This window comes from Python bivittatus, unplaced genomic scaffold (genome assembly GCF_059951505.1).
Source record: "Python bivittatus isolate LINGU-HERP-01145 unplaced genomic scaffold, Pbiv_v1 ctg000330_np1212, whole genome shotgun sequence".
Lineage (NCBI taxonomy): Eukaryota > Metazoa > Chordata > Lepidosauria > Squamata > Pythonidae > Python > Python bivittatus.
The window spans coordinates 30439859-30456253 of NW_028277058.1; the positions used below are offsets into that span (position 1 = coordinate 30439859).

The 16395-nt window shown below is 36.7% G+C and overlaps 1 protein-coding gene across 3 annotated transcripts in view; it reads left to right on the forward strand.

The window, feature by feature from the left end:
- Positions 1 to 308: 308 nt before the first annotated feature.
- The window catches only part of ELK3 (ETS transcription factor ELK3), a 50156-nt gene continuing 34069 nt past the window's right edge, over positions 309 to 16395 (forward strand). For 2 of the 3 annotated variants that reach the window (XM_088141900.1, XM_088141902.1), the window contains exon 1: positions 309 to 723. The gene's annotated coding sequence lies outside the window, so the exon portion shown is untranslated. Of the gene's footprint in view, positions 724 to 982; positions 1447 to 16395 lie in introns of those variants that run through there. The other variant, XM_088141901.1, reaches the window with a different exon arrangement.

A 16395-nucleotide genomic window follows, 5' to 3' on the forward strand; every position in this document is an offset into this window, starting at 1 on the left:
TATATTCTATGGACTTTCATGCTTTCAGTATAGTATGCAATCAAGTTAAACAACTTTTAACCATATATATGAAAGCTGCTTGCAGTTCCTTTTTCTTAGGGCCACAAAAAACAGTTGAATTACTTCTTAGAGCTAACATAGCAAGCTGTTGAGGGATGTTGTTGGTGTTTTGTTTTGTTTTTGTTTTAAAGCTACCTTATGTTTCAAGTAACTGCGGCTGATGAGCAAAATTGTTGGTCTGGTTTGAAGCTCCTCCCCGGGGGTGCAGAACAGGAAGAGGTGGAGGTCAGAGGGAACTGCTGGAGTTCCTTGGTTGGTGTGTGAGTCTGAGTCCCGTTACCGTTTTACTCTGCATGTGTCTTATGTTACAGCAATGCTGCCTGCACATCAGTGGCCAGAGAGGGGAGAAGGGAGGAAAAGCCTGTTTACACAGACTGCAAACCGCCTGGGGAATAATGCAGGAAAGGAAGTGAGCCGGCTCTCTGTCTGACTGCTCTAACTTCCTGCTCTCTCTCACACACACACACTCTCGCACACACATACTAGCTTGAGGGGGGGGGCGGGTGGAAGAGAGAAAGAAACAAGGGGAAAAATCAGGATCTCATTACAACAGCACCAGAGCGTTTTAGAGGGCTGTCAGCATGGAAAACCGAGGGATTCTACGCGGCTCTCGTTAAAACGGCAAGAAGACGTTGGAGAGAAGCCCACCAGACCAGACGCTGGGTACGTAGCTCTAAAGTTGGAAGAGAGTTTAGTTGGAGGCAAGAAAAAGGGTGGTGGGGGAGACAGGTGGGAGCTGAATGAAACTGCGGTGGTTCTGGGCTGTTGTCCGTTCCAAAGTAACTTGCCTGGGCACTTTAGTTCCCCCGATAAAACGCGAGAAGGGTCGTGCCAGGGGGATCCCTGCCTCGCCGCAAGGCATCCGGTTGGGGCGGCCGAGGGAGGGGAGGGGAGAGGAGGGGAGGAGAGCCGAGGCGAGGCGAGGCGAGGCGAGCCGTGTGTGCGTGTGCGTGTGCTTGGAGCGAGTGGCGGCGAAAGTCTCGGGCGACTTTTCTTACTGCCGACCGAAGTGCCATCTGGCAGCGGGTGTGTGTGTATGTGTGTGTGTGGCGTATCTGGGGGAGCAAAAGCTGGGTCTGGCGAAACGTTATTCCTCGGTCGCAGGGGAGTGGACGACTTGAGGATCCCTCCCCCGGCAGGGCAGGAAGGGATTCGTGAGGAGAGGAGATAGTGACGGCTGGAGTGAGGGAGATGCGAGGAACCCACCTGTCGTTGACCAACGGGGAAGGGAAAGAAGGGTCTTTCTTTGGAGACGGGGGGGGCATAATGTGGCTAGCGGAATGAGGTCGGGGTCCGGCGCACTATTGCCTCGCACGCAGCAAGCGCCTCTCCTGAGTTGTGGCGACGGCGGCGGGCCCAGTTCTGCGTGGAGGAAGCAGCTTTGGGGTCAGCGCTTGTTGAACGGGGTGAAAGGCCAGGGTGGGAGGGGGAAGAGCGCGTCTGACAGTTCCGTGGAGAGCTGCCCTTACTCCGAAGGAGCGTCGTCGGTCGTCAGGAGCCGACTCTGGCGTGCGTGGGAGGGAGGGAGCGCTTTTGCGCGCGTCCCGGACCTGGCGAGGCTCGTGGCGATAATAGCTCGCTTGTAGCAGCCCGGTGGGCTATTTTCTGAAGACAGTGGATTTGGATTGGTGGGTGGGAGGAGGGGAGGGGAGGGGAGGGGGCAGTGCACCGGTCCGGACTCCCTTGGAATTGGAGTTTGCTTAAATTGTTTCGGGCTGCATGGAGAGGGGGAAGACCGTCCAAGGGGCTTGGGAGGAGGGGGACGTGTTGGGAGAGTTTCTGGCTCGTCTGGAAACAGCAAGACTAATTGCCATGCGCTTCCGGTTTGAAACTGGCAGCAGACAACATCTTGAAAATGAGTCACTGCAGCTCACAAAGAAACTCTGTGGTTTTCTCCTTCTCAGGTTTATGCATTCGCTCTTTTACGGTTTCCTTTGTAGTCTTGAGAGAAAGGAAGCGAGCCAGGCTCCTTCCCGTTCATCCCCTTCTCCCACTGAACAACCCCATCGTCCATTTTAAACTTGTACACTGTCGGTTCCAAAAGAGGGAAGGGGGAAACACGGGAGAGTTGTTTTTGGATCTGGCTTTGCTGAAGGTTAAGGGACCGTGATGCTGCAGGAGGAAAAAGTTCCCTGAATTTTCCACTGGCTGCAGGAAGAGAGCCCATTTAGTCATGGCTAAGTAATGTCTGCATACACCAACTAATCTCATTAGGCGTTTCCGTTCCCTAACACAGAAGGGTTTTGTGAAGCCCTCTCGGCCTTTCTGCCACTACTGTTGAAAGCAAGACAAGTTACATCTTTATTTAACGGGTGGGGGCTGGGGGGCTGGACCAAGCTAATTTAACGCTACAGTGGTCATGAGGTCTTGAGTGACTTTTTAGGGAGAAGCAAACAACAGAAACATTTCATTTTCCTAATAGAAGGGCTAGTTGTTGGTTTTAGAGTCCCGGTGTACAATTGTATGACATTTTGCACATCATGATAAACTATGTAAAATTATAATGACAATCCTGATACATAAAACTGTTATCTTAATAAAGCATAGGTCTACTCACCTGGATCTCCTTTTTTTGGCAATCTGATTACAAACTATTGGTCTAAATTATATATTTATAATTGCATGTGCCCACATTTTATCATTTTAATGAATGTACAACTTTAAATAAGTATATTATGACTTAATTTTACATATACCCACTTATTTAGTTTCTAAAGAGAGTACAGTACTATGAACATTTTTTTTTCCTATTCCAAATGAACTTTCTGGCACCAGATATTTTTCCAGCTCTAATTGTATTAATGCACAAAACTTTTCTTTTTTAAAATCCAGAACTAGAAACCCATTAAATACATGTGGAGATTATCATCAAACTGTATTCTGGGAGTGTGTTAAGAGGTTTGGGCTTTTGCTTTAGATTCCGATATGCCCCCAAATCCTAAAATGAGATGGGCTGTAGTCCCAGACATAGGCTTCCTTGGAGAATCCCAGTGGGCTGTGGCATCTGAGGGTGGCTTTTATCTGTAGCGTCTATAATACTTTATATTACAGTTCTAGTGAATAGGGGCCTTTAAGCTATGAACTTGCCAGAAATGGGCAACCTTTTTTCTCTGAGGACTGCATTCCTGCAGAAGTAATCAAATGGAGGTTGTATAGTATGCTAATAGTGGATGGATTGAAGCAAGCAGTGGGTAGGAGCAGAGCGAAAAGCAGCATGCAGCAGTATGCTCTCTTTTTGGTGTCCTTTTGCTGACTACTCTTTTTTCTTGTTCTCCTCACACAGCAAGCTGCCAGGGAAGCAATAAATTGCTTTTGACAAAGACAAAACAGCCAACAATTGGTACATGAGCTCATTTGGCAGGAGGCAGCTCTTAAAACAGAACAAAAATGAACTTTGTTGATCAATTCCAGTTTGGGGCGGGAAAATTGGTGGATGTCAGACCGTATCTGTCTTAAAAGTGGAGAGTTAATTTTTGGTATAGGAAAGTAACTCTGCACTAGGTGTTAAAAGTACTAAAGTCCTAGGAAGCCACACTGGATCTTCTGTCTATGTTGATCAATAGATTAATTTTCTGCATTGACCACTGACTGGCTACCTGAACAGAAAAGTGCAGCGTCCTTGCTTTTTTCTTCTTGCTTAATCACAGCCACTTTACTCAAACCTGAGATTAGATATTTTTTTTTAATTGAATTCATGACTTCTAGGGCAAACCTTACCCTGAAGCTCATTATAAATCATATACTTATGTTTGGCTTCTTATACTTATTTACTTTGTAGTGTGCTCCAGGGATCTGAGTGGAATTATCTGTAAAGTACACTTTTGTGGGATTTTGCTGCTAATTTAAGTTATATGTAACAAAAATAAAGCAGAAAACAAAAAGTGAAAAAAAAAATCTAGCGAGTGCAATTCTCAAGCTGTTTTGTGTCTTCATACAGTATGTAATTTCACAGAGCCACGTTTGGGACATGGGTAGCTATATACATTTTATAAATAAATACAGTTTCTGACTACCATGAATGATACTGTTTGCAGGTTAATTATATTGTATGTATAATTTGAGTTCTGTGTTTTTCAGTTTCTGCTTCATTTAATTATTTTATATAATATAGCTACCTTTCCTCATAAGAATATTATATTGCATTCTGTCTAGAAGTTTCAGTTTACTTTTCTGTGTGTTTACTGATTTCTCAACTAAATATCTTTAAACCTGGTAGTTGATTTCAAAGATTTCCAGTCTTTGTTTCAAATTTTGAACATGACTGATACTAATCCAATAGAATGATCTGATAATTTATTTAGTACGTAGCCTTTATGTAGCCTTGCCTTCTATTTACACATACACGTGATTCAGGAATGCTAGCAGTGGCTTGTACTGTCACTTGAATTACATGTGAATGCACCTATATACTATAAATTTAGGTTGCAGAGAGGCCAAAACTCTGACATTCTAGGGTTCTTTGGGTTTTTTTCCTGATTACAATTCTTTGTGTTTTATCATACATAAATTTGGAAGTCATACTGTAAGATTTTAAAATATTTTTAAATTGATGGTGTGGAATGTAATTAGGGAATATCTCTTTAGTACAGTGCTTCTATTAACATGCATAGCTGTAACCTATTACTGAGTATCAGCTGGTTATGGATAGTACATTTTCCACTTCTATGTTATCTTATTTCTGAATTTTCCATGGGCTGCCCTGAAAGAAATAAACTGGATTAGATATACTGGTCTTTGGTTTAATTTGTGGTGGAACTGTTCCAGGGTATATTTATTAATTGGAACTAAATTGTATCCAACTTAATATGTGTCTTTATAATATAATGCCTTTCATTTCCATAGCTGATTCATGCCAAAAGTGTGGAAGTTTACCTAACATTTGCAAACTAAATATTTATTTTACTTGCCACATTTAGCACAGGTGTGATTTGATTTCCAGAAAGCGATCTGAAAGCTTTGGCCTCCTCTGTGTCAATTGTAATCCTGTAAGAGGCTATAATGACATACTTGTCATAGTTTTCTGCAGCAATGAATTTTTATTTTCCACAATCATTCCATAGTCTTGAATGATTATGCATTTTTATTTTGTTTGAAGCTTCTTATTCAATGAATCAACTGGTATACTGGAGTCTTCTGAGAAGCACTTAAAAGACAAGAACATATCTATTCTTAAGAATTTTGCTGAATGAAAAATTAATATATGACTTAAAAATTAGTCATAACTCTGAGTAAAACATCAAGATACAAGAAAGGACATTGATTTTACTAATTGTCTGAATAAAATGCTATAGCGCAGAGTTGCTAAAATGTATATAGTTTGCCTTTTTTAAAAAAACAAATTTGATATTTGTTATTGGATTACCCATTCTCACAGTGTGTGAACAGTATGTGCATGAATGTTTAGGACTGACCTCCAGAAATATTCCAAAGAACTCACAATTCTCAGATGAAGTGCAGTATCTTAAGTCAGGTTGCATCACAAGTTTAAAATCATGTTCATCTGTTCAATTACTATTGAGGAGAAAGCAAATGCAGTTCTTATTTAACTGTAAATTTTAGAACTTGAAATATATAGTAAACTTTGAAACTTTGTGGAATTTCCTTTCTAACAGGGAAACACTGGATATGTTGGAGGAAGGATTATTTAAATGAAGCCAATAATTTGGTTAATGGGGATTAGATAAGGATTTATTTTTCTAAATAACCTTTCATGATGTATGCTAATTATTTGAACATGCATTCTGTATAAAGGTATAAAAATGTTTAGTATCTTATTCTCAATACTAAGACAAGAAAAATAATATATTTTTTAAAATCTAAGAACATTCCCAAGAGCTTTTTTTATGCATTAAGAATGATTCATAAATATCTTTACGTAATCTATTATTTTATATATGAATAACAAAGGGCCTTTTTTTGGCTAGTGGTTTTATGCTGTACTGTGTATTAGGACATCTGCAAAACAGACTTCTATTACAGTATAAGTTTCTCTTAAATGAAGTGAAAACATCATGCAACAGTTTCTATGCAAACTTACTTATCATCAATCTACTCAGCAATACAGAGTGGATTTGCACTTGTGTGCCAACTCTTTAAACATTTTATTATTGTTTCTTAGGCATGTTACTTTTCACTATGCACATAGGCACATATTGCAGGAGAAGGTAACTTTCAGTTATTTCTCATAAATGTATAAAAATATGTTACTGTTACTGAGTGGAAGCTGTATTTACTCCTTGAGAATGTTTCTAGTAATAACCTTTGTACACATGAACTTATATAAGTGATGAGAAATACAACACCAGGAAAATATACACAAAGGTTGAATATATTTATGGATTTATAATTTGCCCTTTTATAAAGTTTTAAGGTGGCCTAATCGTCAAACGTACTAAAAACTTAATAAAACAATTAAATGGTATAATTAAAAGCACATAGAAAATTTTGAGGTATGTGAAATTTGAAACTAGACTTTGACATAAGAAAATGTTTGAATATGCCATATACAAGTATATTTATAGACAATAAATTTATAGACTGACTGTAGAATAGTTAACCTGTGGTAATTTGATCCTGAGATGGGGATTTTAAATGTGTCCACAGTTTAACTGTTTATAGCAATTAATATAAATAATCTTTATAAAATTGGTGTGCAGTTATAATGATAAAAAATTGTTAAACCAATTACATTTATCTAGAAGCTTGTATAATTAAGATTGGCTTATGTTTCAGGAAACATTTATTTCAATTTATACAGTAATAAATGTTTTGTTGTATCCTCGTGCTCTAATTAAGTAGCTTTGGTGTATGTTTATATATGCATATACATGGACAGACATAAAATGCAACCATATTAAAGATGGAAAATGCGTGAGTAGAATATCAATAGAGATGATGAGCAACTCCAGATTGCATGAAGTACACAGAGATTTTTTTAATCACAGCTAGACCCATTGTTATCACAATTATAATCTAAAAAGCTCTGAGGTTTGGTTGTTGATGAAAGTCCACAAGATCTGTTTTCAAATACTTTGTTGACTCAGAAACAGAGGTAGCCCCCAGGTAGTAGCCACTGATAGACCTGTCCTCTAGGAATTTGTCTAGTCCCCTTGGTAGCCATCTGAACCAGCAGCCAATACCACATCCTGTGACAACATTTCACAAGTTGGTAACACACTGTAATGAAATATTTCCTCTCAAAAGTTTAAATATTCTACTAATCAGCTTCAGTAAAGATGAATGAGCCATGTAATTTATAACTGTCAATATCACAGCTGCAACCTTTGTAATTACCAATCTCTGTAGAAATGGTCTCTCCAGAGCTTAGGAGGAACTGATATGAACTCATACTACTGGTCCATAAATTCAGTATTGTCTACAGTAAATTATTGTACCTTTTTAGGTATCAGTTTTCTCAGCTTTATCTGCACATGCAAAGGACTAAATCCAGACTTTTACATGTAAAGAATTTGTTCTACCACTGAACCAAAAAGTAGGGTGTTTATTTCTCCATTGCTTCTTTTATAGGTCTTGCTCTTTCACTTGAATGCCAAAATCCAGGTCTGAAGTAGAGGCAGGGTATTGACTGTTGCTATATTGCAAAGTTATTAGACATGTGAACATAAGCTCATTGTCTGTGTATACATAGATTGAATTTAGGAAGCTTTCTTGGCTTTTACAGTTTTGCCTAACCATGCTTAAGTGGAATAGAATGGTTTAAATTTGCTTTTTCAGCCAAACTCCACAGAGGAGAATCAGGGGATTCTACCATCCCTATACTGATATTATGTGTAAAACACATGCAGTGTATTTATGTATTTATTTGTCCATTCATAATTTTGAGGCCACCCAACTTCTTAACAACTCTGGGTAGCTTACAATTAAAAAAAAAAAAGCAACATACATAGAAAAAAATCACAACCACCTGGAAGAATACACACCAGTAATAAAAACCCAAAATCATGGGGACTCTTTAAGTACCCTATCCCAAGGCCTGGGAGAACAACCAAGTTGTTAATGATTTTCTGAATGTCATTAGGATGGCAACTGTACAGATCTTTGGGGGGATGTCATTCCAAAGCACAGGTGTGCAACAAAGAAGGCATGCCTCCTGGGTCCCTCAAAGTGACACTGTTCAGTCAATGAGACCTGGAGTGGATCCTCTCTGCCTGACCTCATCAGATGGGCAGAGATAAATGGAGACAATGGTCCTCCAGATAGCTAGGCCCTATGCTTTGAAGGACTTGAATTGCACACAAAGCCGTGTGGACATGTGAGCATAATATGGGATGCCCTTTACTGCCTGCACTGCTGTATTCTGGATCAGCTGTAGTTTCTGGATGATCTTCAAGGGCAGCCCCATGTAGAGCTTGTGACTGCAAGATGGACCCTTGAGGTGTGAGAAGTTAAATATGGAAAACAAAATGCAATTTTGAAAACATACTGCTTTCTTTTATTTTCCAACCATAAAGCATGTTTGGAGAAATATTGAACATTATCTAACATTTGTTTTTTATCATTTATCATCTACCTATCTATCATCTCTATCTCTTTATCTCCAGTATCTCTCTTGTTCCCACTCACTCACTCACTCACTCACTCTTATCACTTTGCAACAACTGCCTCCTTCAAGGCCAATAGTACCACCCTCTCTGCTAAAGAAGCATTTACTGAAACTAGCCTCCAGTCATCACCTCCCTGGAGACTTTTACCAGATGGGGAAGACAGTGATCAGGCTGCATGTGTCAGAACTAATACTGCAGAGAACCCTTTTCATTTCCTCAAGGAAACAGGTTCAAACTCCCAAATAACCTTGAAAGATATAGCCTCCACTACTTTGCTAGGACCTACCCAGCAACCATCCAACTCAGAGTGAATCCTCTAAATACTTCACAAGCTTTTTACAGTGACCAGAAACTCTTTGCAGCAGCCTAAAAATGTTCTTCCAGTCCATCCTTCCCTAAAGGATTTGGATCACATTAAATAGGACTAATCGGCAGGACTCTTGAGGATGCAATAACAGCATACAAATATTGGTGTTTCTCTGCTTCTATGACCACGATGTATGGTCAGACATGAGCTCTCCCTTACATTTGATTGGATTCTTTGTCTTTTGCCACTGGCAATCCAGGTGTCTCCTCTGATGTTTCTTCTGCCAGAGCTCCTCAGTAAACTAAGGAGCTCCTCTGGGTTGAAAAAACAGGGAAAAGCTGTGTAATCCTATCCAAGGCTGCTGCTGCCTCCATGTTCTAGGATGGGACTAAGTTCCCAAATAGGACTGCCCACTATAGATTTGGGGAATTCCTCAAGGATGCTTTGGAAACAAAAAAGATCCCTTAGGTACTTGGGGCATACTGATTGAATTGATCAAATTTTCCTTTGGAAGTTGGTACCACTGATTAACTCTGGTGATCATAGAGTGATTTGATCATGATGAAAGACAGGTGTAAATAATTCCCTCCATTATATCACATCACATCTGTTCAGAGATAAAAAACAGACCCAACATTTGCCCTCCTAGATGAATTGGGCCCATGATTACCTGGGACTTCAAGAAAAACATCTGGATATCTATGGAGAAGTACCTCTAGTCACCTGCTGAACAAGGCATTTTGGCTTTCTTCTCCTTGTGCTTCACTACACCAATTTTCAAGAGTGTTTTTTTTTTTTTTTAAGGGTCTAGTAGACTGTGATGAAAAGATGAACTCTGACCAATGCATGTCTGGAAAACTCTGTAATAACTTACATCTCTATCCTTATGTCAAATAATCCATATATTTTAATTTAGTATGACGAGCTTTTGTAGGCAAGAACTTATATCAGCAAATACAGCACTACGTTAGCAAGAGAGAGACAGAAAGGTAGTAGAAACTAGAAATGTGAATCTGAAAATGGACAACTATTTTCTTCAACATATTTCAACAGTCCTTGGATTTGGGATTTCCAGAGATAAGGAATATACCAGTGTTGAAGAATGTCCCTGTACTATACAATATTTCAAGCTCTCAGCAGGATGTAAAGCTGTGTTCCCTTTTTATCCCATTTAATATTTGTACACTTTACCTTTGTCATGAGATAAATGAAATGGGACAAGAAAATCAAGGCAAAAAACTGTGCTTCAAACTTAAATAATGTACAGATTTGCTAGATAAAAAGGAGTTCAATAAATATTTTTCAGTGAACATGTAAATAGTCATATACAAGCAATAGTTATATCCTTGTATTTTTGATCCTGCTCACATCTATAGCATTTTAAATTTAAAGAAAGCATTTTTATATAAGTCAGCAAAATAGTTATCACTGCCACATTGACATGAGAAGACTACAACAGAGATACATATGGAAAGTATAAAGATATGGTCTGGCTTTGAACCTGGAAGTTTTTTTGTGTGCAACCAAGTGCTGTGCCAGTATAGTACAGATGCTTACCACATGAGTGGGGCAGGAAGTATGGTAACTCTATGTGCATTCTATTTTATTATCATTAATTTTTCAAATTAGTGTACAGATTTATGTGCTTTTCCAAGTGCTTATTCTTTAAAACATTTGAACAACTAGTTTTTTAGAAATCTTAGCAAGCAGGAACTATCTGCATTTCCTTCCTGCCCCCAATTCAGGAAGAAGAATCCATGTGCTGAATCAAACTTCCTAGTTTGGATTGTCTTATTGAAGAAAACCTGAACTACAGCAGGGATGTGTACATCAGTTGAGTTGTGTTTGAGTACTAATGACTGTATGGACAAATGCTCACCGTCTTGCTCTATCTTCAGCAAAACCCATAGCTCTTCCAAGGACATTTCAGTCATTTCTTTGATCTCAAACATTCACTTTATCCCTTGTCTTTCCTGCATCGTTAAGCTTAATTATTTGTTCAAACCCAGGTTGGATGAATAAAAGAGACCAAACAAACTTGACACCCAGTGTGATATGAGTATGTATACTGTGATAATTATTTGTGTGTGTGTATGTATGTATTCTTCCTTGTTAACTAAGGAATCTGTCTTAAGCTTTGACGTTTTATGATTAAGTAGGCAATCCTCTAATATATATATATATATACACACACACACACACACACATGCATACACACATACACACATACACACACACACACACATACGCGTTGACTCCTGGCAAATGCCCTGGACTAGTCCCTGCAGTTTTCTTGGCAAGGTTTTTTGGAAGTGGTTTGCCATTGCCTTCTTCCTAGGGTTGAGAGAGAGAGTGATTGGCCCAAGGTCACCCAGCTGGCTTTGTGCCTAAGGCAGGACTAGAACTCACAGTCTCCTGGTTTCTAGCCTAGTCCCTTGACCTCTACACCAAACTGGCTTTCTATATAATCCTACTGTAAAGTAATTTCCTCTCAGGGGACTTTACTGCTAAATAAATGAAATATTTCTGAATTATATAATGGACTTTGGATATCTTGGGTATATAATTTTATTTATTTTTTTACATTAGCAATATTAAGCATCTTGGACTATGGACATATCATTAATGTATGTGTTGATGAGTTAAGAAATGTATAGACTTTGGAATATTTACCTAAAGCAGAATATTTTTGTTTAATCTTTCAGTGAAATTTAATTGGTGAATAATACCATGATGAAATTAATAAACAGTTGTTTTATTTATTTATTTTTATTGCTTTTAAAATAATAACAAAGAAAAAATAAAACAAAATTGTAATGCAGATACATACATTATGGGGAAAAAAACACTTAAAAGTGCTTTTAAAAAAAGTGAAAAAAGAAAAAACAACAGGAAAAAAGTATAATATTGTTATAACAGTTACAGTTCTATATATACTTATCGAATGTAAATATTATTCAAGTGCATATGTATTTATTTCTAACACATTTATATAACTATCAGTCATCTTTGACCTACTATATTTTGTATAAATGACTTACATATTTCATTATACTTGTCCATACAAAGTCTATGTCTAGAGGCAATCTGCTCATAGGTGGCAAGTGTAATCAGGTCTTCAATCCACTGAGTGAACGGGGCCATACATTTATCTTTCCAGTTCTGCAATATTAGTTTTTTGGCCATAGTAAAGGCACGGATAATCCATTTATGTTGTTCAGTTGTCAGTTTCTATGTAATAGGTATGTAATTCAAAAGAATACTACCCTCTGAAAATTTTAATTTTTGTCGCACAGTCATATCTATGTAATCCACTACTTTCTCCCAAAATTTAGTAAGTATGGGACATTGTGAAAACATGTTTTTTAAAGAACCATCATCCTTATTACATCTCCAACAAAATACGTCTTAGACCTTTTCTATTCAAACATAGTGGAATCCAATAAATTCCAAATATTATTTTTTGTTGTATAAGTCATAGCTTAATGTCCACTGACATTCTTGCTATAGAAGTTAAGATACTCTCCCATTGTCTAGGCAATATAGGAACCTCTAATTCTTTATTTGATTCATTTCTTAGCATCTACATATCAAATTGATTTATTGATAACAAATATCTATAAAAACTAATAGTGTTTTTTTTTTATTTTTAAAGGATTTAACAAGTTGTTCTGGTAACTCAGGTGTCTCCGAACTGAAAATGCTGCTGGTCTAAACAATGTTGTTAGCAAATATTGTATCTGGAGATATTGCTATTGGGCTGCATCTGATAGATGATATTTATCTCTTAATGCAGCGTATGTTAAAAATTCATCTTCATCATCTATCAGTTGGTCCAAAGTCAAGTCGTTTCCATCCAATTTTTCCATATCACCATCTTTTTCCCAATCTTTAAAGTTGGGTTTCCCCATAAAGTCAATTTAGCATGGGAAAAGGGGTCAAATCTTCTTTTATTAGACATTACATTCCATAACTTTCTAACTTACACAATTGTTTTTACAGAGCTACTAGAGTTCTACTGTATTTTGATCCTAATACCGTCCATTCAACCAAAGAAGCTATATATGTATATTCCAAAGTTGCCCAAATTGGAAAATTAACACCAATTGTTGGTTTCCAGTATTTAATAGTTCACAATAGGAAGGCATGATGATATAGCTCCAGATTTGGAAAACCGAATCCTCTTTCATTAATTGGCAGTTGTATTTTCTGTAGAGATATTCTCAGAATCAAAGAACCCCATAGAAATTTTCTAAACAAAGAATTTATTTTCTGAAAATATTTTCCAGATATATGAACTGGGATTCCTTTCAGAATATAAATTACACTGGGAATAATATTCATTTTGGGAGCATTCACCTTTTCCCAAAAAGTAAGGTTTAATGACTCCCACCTATCGATATCTGAAGAAACCTCTCTCTCTATATTATTTATATTGCATGTTACTGAGTTATATATTTCAGTATGCACATGCCTAGATATTTAATGGATTCAGTACAAGATAGAATTGATAGTCCTTAAATGGATGGGTAACCAAATTTTCACCTATTGGCATCAATTCTGATTTGGAGCAGTTAAAAGAATATCCTGCTATTTTACTAAAGACATCTATGAAGGCATCTATTATTTGCATCAACACTGGAATAGTAATGTGAGGTTTAGAAATAAAAGAATGTCATCAGCAAATAAAACCAATTTATATTCAACTGAATTAAGTACTACTCTGTAAATCCCCATTGTCTAATAGCACAAGCCAAGGGTTCCATGGAGATATTAAAAAGCAAGGGTGAAAGTGGACATCCTTGTCTAGTTCCTCTAAATTATAATGATATAATAAAGTCTAAATAAAGATTTTAAAAAAGCAAGCTAATTAGTCTGTTATGAAAGAAAATATTTTGTTTCTAACAGATAAGAGTGAGCTGACAGGATAATATGTTTGTTTATGTAACTGACCAAATCAGATAAATAAGAGTATTCCAAAGCATGTTAGACATTCTCTTTAAGAAACATTAAGTATTTAAGGGAAAAGAAAGTAATAATAAATTTTAAAATGTAGCGAAAAAAATGACAGGAATTGGGATAGACATCAATGCTGTTAGCAAATATCAGTCCCCAAATTAAATAAAAATACATGTTAAAAGCAAAAGAAATCTTTTTAGATTTTGGTGTTTTTGTGAGCTTTCCGTTTTTTAAAATTTGTTTTTCTGGATATCTCACTCATCAGGCAAACCATGCAGTGACACTGGGAATGGGAAAGGATGGTGGGAGAATTTGGCCTCTCTCCTCTTCTCACCCAGAAGTTTTGTTTTGTTGTATCTTGAATTATGATTGTTGTTATCACATATAAGCTACTTTGGCAGAATTGGTATCCTGCAACATGGAATAGAAATAGCTGTCATAAATAATGGGTAGGTTATAGCTACGAGAAAAGTTTTTGAAAATAGGCAAACAGGCATAAAGGTTGGAAGAATTAAGGAAATTAGAAAATCTTATGTTTTATCCCTTAAAAATGGAAGATAGAGATAGAAGATAGATATAGATGATAGGCAGAAATAGATGATAGATAGAGATAGAGAGATGATAGAGATAGATGAATCCTACTGTGCTGTGCTTCATTCAAATGTTGGCTTTTGCTTCTGCCTGGAGCACCTTAAAAGTTTATTAGCTTAGCCAACCAATTTGTCTCTTTACTGAAGCCATCTTAGAAAATGCAAGATAACTACAATTCTTAAAAATATTTCCATTGGGTAGTGCTGCAGGACTTCCTACCTTTTAACCATTATCTGCCTTTCCCAGAAAGTCGGCTCTGAAATATAATAGGCGGAAGTCCTGATTTAGATTTTACAGTGTCAACATATTGGGAGGGTTGGTGGGGGGCAAGCATGAGGGTGCTCTAGCTGGAAATGCGGTTGCTAAGTTTTGAAAACATCACTAAATTTTGTCTCAGTTACAAAGAAAAAAAAGTTTCTAAGGCTTGACAGGACTTTAAAAAAAATAAAAATCCTATTAAGGGGAAAACTGCATCAATATGATACTTTTTAGAGATGCAGTTGTGAAAATGACCAAACCATGGAGAAGGGATTTCATTATACATTTGCTCTAATCTGAGGTGTTTAAATGTTCAGATAAGATTGAACCTAGAAATAATCTTGATTGCAGGAAGTGGCTAACATTCTTGGATCTGTTTATTGCTTCTATGTTGTATTACCTGCTCCTGCAACTTGGCTTATAAGAGCATTGAGAGATTGTCCTGCCAATAATCCACTAAAATCATTAATATTTTTTCCTCTTCCCCTTTAGTGATTTGGATATTTTTATTTTTGATTTTACTTTCATTTGAATGTTCTATGTTGTTTTTCCTTATATTTCCATATATTACATCTGATTGGTCAACAACCATAAAATGAATTTTACTACAACTATTTAAAACTTTTTAAAATATATTTTTAAACATTTTTTGATTACAAAAAGAAAAAATACATAAAAGTGCTTTAACATAAAGTGAAAAAAAATACAACAAAAAGAAAAAATGTTAATATATCATTATAACAGTAAACAGTTACAATTCTATATGTGCTTATACAATACAAATATTATTCAACTACATATATATTTTTAATAGAGTTATATGACTATCATGTTTTTTTTTAACCCAATGTATTTTGTATAAATGAGTCCCATATTTCATTATATTTGTCCATACATTTATGTCTATAGGCAATCCACTTATAAGTAGGAAGTGCAATCAGGTCTTCAATCCATTGAATAAATGGGGCCGTAGGTTTATCTTTCCAATGCTGCAATATCAGTCTTTTGGCCATAGTAAGGGCATGGAGAATCCATTAACATTGTCCAATTGTTAAGTTCATGTACTAGGTATATAGTTCAAAAGAATATTCTCTTCTGAAAATTTTAGCTTTTGTCACACAATCATATAGTCCACTATTTTCTCCCAAAACGTAGTAAGTCTAGGACATTGTAAAAACATATGCTTTAGAGGCATTGTCCTTATTACATCTCCAACAAAATGCTATTTTTGACAATCCTTTTCTACACAGACGTAGTAGAGTCCAATAAATTCTAAATATTTTTTGTTGTATAAGTCGTAGTTTGAGATCCATTGACACTCTTGCTATAGAAGTTAAGACACTCTCCCATTGTCTAGGCAATATTGAAACCTCTAATTTTTTATTCCACTCATCCCTTTAACATCTGCATATGAAACTGATTTATTGATAACAAATATCTATACAAAATATTAGGAGGTTTTTTAGTTTTAATGGATTTAACAAGTTGTTCTAATATCTCAGGTGTCTCCGAAGCTGAAAATGCTGCTGGTCCAAACAATGTTGGGAGTGTAAATATTGTCATTGGGTTACATCTGATAGATGATATTTATCTCTTAATGCAGAATACATTAAAAATTCATTTCATCATCTGTCAATTGGTCCAAAGTCAATATCC